Source organism: Grammomys surdaster, unplaced genomic scaffold (assembly GCF_004785775.1).
Source record: "Grammomys surdaster isolate TR1022 unplaced genomic scaffold, NIH_TR_1.0 185, whole genome shotgun sequence".
NCBI lineage: Eukaryota > Metazoa > Chordata > Mammalia > Rodentia > Muridae > Grammomys > Grammomys surdaster.
This window is the reverse complement of record NW_021604630.1, coordinates 10,360,524-10,365,419: the sequence shown is the minus strand read 5'-3', so window position 1 is coordinate 10,365,419 and position 4,896 is coordinate 10,360,524.

The window sequence follows — 4,896 nt, the reverse complement described above, 5'->3', positions numbered from 1 at the left end:
TGTATATGTATGTGTATGTGTGTATGTGCGTGTGTGTGCATGTGTGTATGTATATATGAGTGTGTGTATGTGCATGTATGTGTGTGTGCATGTGCATGTGCATGTGTACATGTGTGTGCATATGTGTGCGCGTGTATGTGTTTATCCCACATTCATGTGTCACGAGATTGGAACTGAGATTTCCTGGCAAGATTTTATGTGAAATATTTTCCACTCGTATCAAACACTAACTGTTCTGGCGACATTAGTTTAATTGATGTCTTTATCTCATGCCTTCATTTCTGTCCTTGCTTTCACATCTGAAATTCTAAAGCAATCGAGTTGGTCTGTACATGCGTGTGTGCGGTCCTCAAGGTATATCCTATTTCCACACTTCATATCTACCAAGTCTGCAGACGCCGAAGCATGGGCTCCTTACAGGAGATTGGTAGAAGGACATGAGCATCATTAGGCGTAAAGAGGGGGAAGTGACAAAACCAGAGAAAAACAAATGTGCTCGGTGAGGAGACCATTGCCTTTGTCCTCAGCGCAGCAAACACAGGCAGAACCTCCACTGGAGGCGAAGGGCAATCACTACTGTCTCCCAAAAATCCAGGATGGAAAATGTATGGTGGTACTCTGACCAGGAATGTATACCCCAGGAGCTTGTCTCCTCAAAATGATGGCTCATTGTGTGTTTGTTGTCATAAAGGAAAAAAAGTAGAAGGCAAAACAATAAGAAGATGAAGAATTTTTAACTGTATCTGTGATGTTTCATTTTTTTCATAAAGCCCAATAAAAAGAATATTGACTTTTGATAAAATCAGACGTCAAGATGTATGGAAATTTGTTGTGCTGTTTTTCTACTTTTATTGTGTGTAGCAGTAAGTTAAGTGTTTTGAAAATGGAAAATGACAATGATGGTGATGATGATGAAGAGGCAGATGGTGATGATGATGCAGGTGGTGATGATGATGAAGATGCAGGTGGTGGTGGTGCTGATGCTTATCATAGCTATGATAGCAATGATTACTGTAATGACAATGGTCATAACAAGGAGGAGATGGTAGTGACTGTGATACAGATGCCCATGATGATGATGATGACAAAAATTCATACATATTCAAGCAACATTCATAACCGGCAGACTCTCATGAGAATTCATAGAAGGAGATTGTGATCCTGTCTGAGAAGGGCGAGCCTCACGGCCTCTGCAGGACACATGGAGCTGACACACTCTCCCCGGTGTCAGAACTGAAGGCTTTCTTATAACCCTCCAACTGAGAAAGTGAGCAAGACACACAGGTTGAACAGCAAGGCCATCCATGCCGACGTCTGTAATTAAGGTCCCGAGAACCGTGTCACTTACAAAGGGTAGACATACACACAGGTTGAGCAGCAAGGCTGTCCATTCCGACGGCCATAATAAAGATCCTGAGAACTGTGTCATTTACAGAGGAGACATACATTTTCTCAAGTCTAGAAGTAGAAAGCCCAAGCTATCCACCACCCTGTATAGATCTGGTGTCTGGAGAGGGTTGTTTCTCATGAGTTTTTACACAGTAGGAATATAATGCTGTGTTCTCCTCTAGCAGAATGACCAGGGGCAGGGCAGGGGGAGGTCTAACCCCTGGATTTGGAGGGAATGAGAAAACATTCAAGCCAAGCTACCCACAAGCATACATCTTAGCTCTGTTGATTGGAACCCTAGGGAGGTCTCTATGCACATCAGATTGTCCGCCAGCCTCTCCAGTGGATGCTAGTACAACTATCCAGTTCCTAGTTCTTAGTGGATTCTAATTCCTTCCTGGGAGTCAGAATCTTTCTGAAAGCACACCAATCTGGTTTACAGCTGCCTCCCTGGCGTAGAGTCCTGCTCATCCCAGAACCTTGACTCGTTTGTCATTCAGCTGTTCCTTTTCTTTGTCATTTCCCCTTGAGTCAAGAACAACTTAGCAATTGAAAATTTCAATTTTACACTACAGAACCCGGAGGCTGTGTCTACCAGCTACTCACTCAATCCTGAGCTATACATCCTTATCAACGTGAACCTCTAATCCATCTGGGCTTCCTCTCCTCCATCCTCCTTCTCTTCTATCTACTGTCAAGTTCTAGACTGGTCCATAAGCTAAGCCATAAAAGAAAGAGCATTGTCAGTACCTGATACAGCATTCATTTTGAGGAGCCATTGTGAGCCAGCATACCCCTGGACAGTGGTTCTCCACCTTCTCCAGGGAACAGACTTGTAGACTCACCCATTTGCTGTGAATAGCAACAACTTGGTTTCAGTGAAGAAGATCAGAGGAAGGCACATATAGGCCACCAAGTTAGAATACATTTCCTGCCTCAGTCCCAACTGCTATGGGGGATTGGGCAAGCCACACACACACACCTGGTCACAATGTGGATCTTCAACTAATAATTACTTCTGGCTTGTTGACAAGCTTTGATCCAGATAGTAACCAAGGCAAAGGGCATCCCTAGCAACCCATCCAGGAAGACATGCGAGCTCAAGCTAAGAGAAAGCCTGGCACCGAGTAAACTGAGAACTCAAACCCTGCTTTCAAAGGCTTTCCCCGTTGCCAAACACAGTTGCTGCACCTGTGAAGAACACAGGAACTGTTTGGGGAGCTTAACAATAAAGGATGAGAGAGGGGTTGAGCTCTACTTCAATGCAAACTGTAGACTGCCAATCATACATTCAATAGTAGAATGAATTAATCCTTACTTTGGTATCTCGTGCTGCTGGTTGATTGTATCTGGGGTAGTGAGAAACATTTTGAGCCGGAGCTACATTGAAGGTTAAGATGTTCTTATAAATCGGGTTCTACTCTACTAAGTTCAAGTTGCAGGTAAAAAAGAAATAAATTAAGTATATTAATAAGTTAAGTACATGCATGCATGAGATTGACTACAGCTTTGCTCCTAGTCAGACAACTGGAAATCCTACCAAGACTTGTTTTTAAACTTTGGAATTCTTTTTTTTGTTTTGTTTTTTTTGCACAAAAAGAAATTATATAGCTAAAAATAAAATAAAGGACTAGAAAATAGATTCTGTTCATTCTAGCCAATATGTAAAGAGCTCTGAGAAACTAATTTGTAAAATTCATTAACCCAAGAGACACAGAACTATCACCAGTAACAAAAATGAAAAGAAAATGGCTACTTGTTATATTAAAAAAAGTTGAAAGGAAAACTATATTAATACTACAAAATCACATTGTATTACTATGGTTAATACCCAGTCTGACAAGTGCTCTCTCAAAAGTGACCTCTTATACATGGTTTTTGGTCATTTATAGCAATACAAACCTTTGTAGAAAACAATGTTGCAATCAACTTCAAGGCTTAAAGATATTCATTCTCTTGACTCAGTCTTGGGGGGGTCACTAAAGGAAGATGCTCAAAAGAGGAAAGAAAGCTATACAAAACATACTCAGTGCAATTTTTAATAGTAAACACGGGACACATTTAACAACAAAGGGGAGTTGACTTCCCCATGGGACACCGCTCTGAAATAATACGACAACTATAAAATGGTATTCATGAAGAGAGATGAGGTACAAACATGTTCATCATGAACTCTGAGAAGAAACCTATGCTGTACAGAACTCTCTCCTCAATGCTCTGATTCCAGTCACACTCAGTTCAGTTGGAAGGTGAGTGGAAACCAAGGTAAAAATAGGCACCTTTTGACAGTTCCATACATGGTCATTTTCCGTGTCCATCAACCCATCTCTTGCTCTGTTCTACTGAAACCCTCCTTCCCAGCAAGTCTCCCTCCCACTCTCATGCCATGGTGTGTGTGTGTGTGTGTGTGTGTGTGTGTGTGTGTGTGTGTGTGTGTACACGTGCATGGAGAGTTATTTATTAAAACATGGAACATAGACACTGCTAAAGAAGATGACACTCTCTCCTGCAGTGACTGCCAATAGTCTCTGGGGGAGGGGCGAGGTGAAGGGGCGGGGCATCACGAGCACCAAAAGGAAAATGTGAATGTAAGAATAGCTGTGCTTACAGTGGGCTCATAAGATTTTCATCACAATTTCTTTTCCTTAGTATTTGGTACCCTAAATTCAGTAAGCTGTGGGAACACAGACCAGACTTGGCATTGTGCCTATCAGTTTGCCAACTGCAGCCCTGCACACCTCCCTCGCCATGTGGAGATTCGAAACACAGATGACTTTGAGCACCGCCTCAGGAACACTATCCTTAGCTTCCGTGTGGCAAAAATGTTCCAGTCACCCTCAAGTCTCATCCTTCATGTCTGAGGAAGCCAAGCACAGCTACCAGACAAGGTGCCGACAGCTGTCCAGGCGAGGAGCAGTTCTTATGCCAGAGCTGGCAGATGAAAACCAGATCCACCCCCTTCCCCGGGTGGTGTGGGTCTTGTTCCTGCTTCTGTTGCTATGACAGCCAAGTGCCAATTATCTCCCAAGCGTGAACGCAAATATTATGATAGCCTAAGAAGCCTACCAACGTCAGAAGACTCTGGCGGCTGCTGGGCCAGCTGCCCATGTGTCTTTATTATGGTAACGGTTCTCAGGAAAGGGGCCCTACTAGGTGTAAGGCTCTGTGCTGACCCCTTCAGAAATTTATAGTCTTCACTTTCCTCTCTCTGTCTCTGTCTCTGTCTCTGTCTCTGTCTCTGTCTCTGTCTCTCTCTCTCTCTCACTCTCTCTCTCTCAGCATTCTTTTAGATGTGGAAGTTTGCTTCTCTTTGTCTAGAACAAGTCCCAGCAAACCCTCCACCTAGTCTCGGGACCCAATTTAACATATAGTTGTAGGAAGACTCTGTAATTTTGAAAGCTTTACATATTCTAAGTATAAATACTCAGGTTTTTGAGAGAAACATGACCAGTAGGGGATGGATAGATAGATAGATAGATAGATAGATAGATAGATAGATAGATAGAT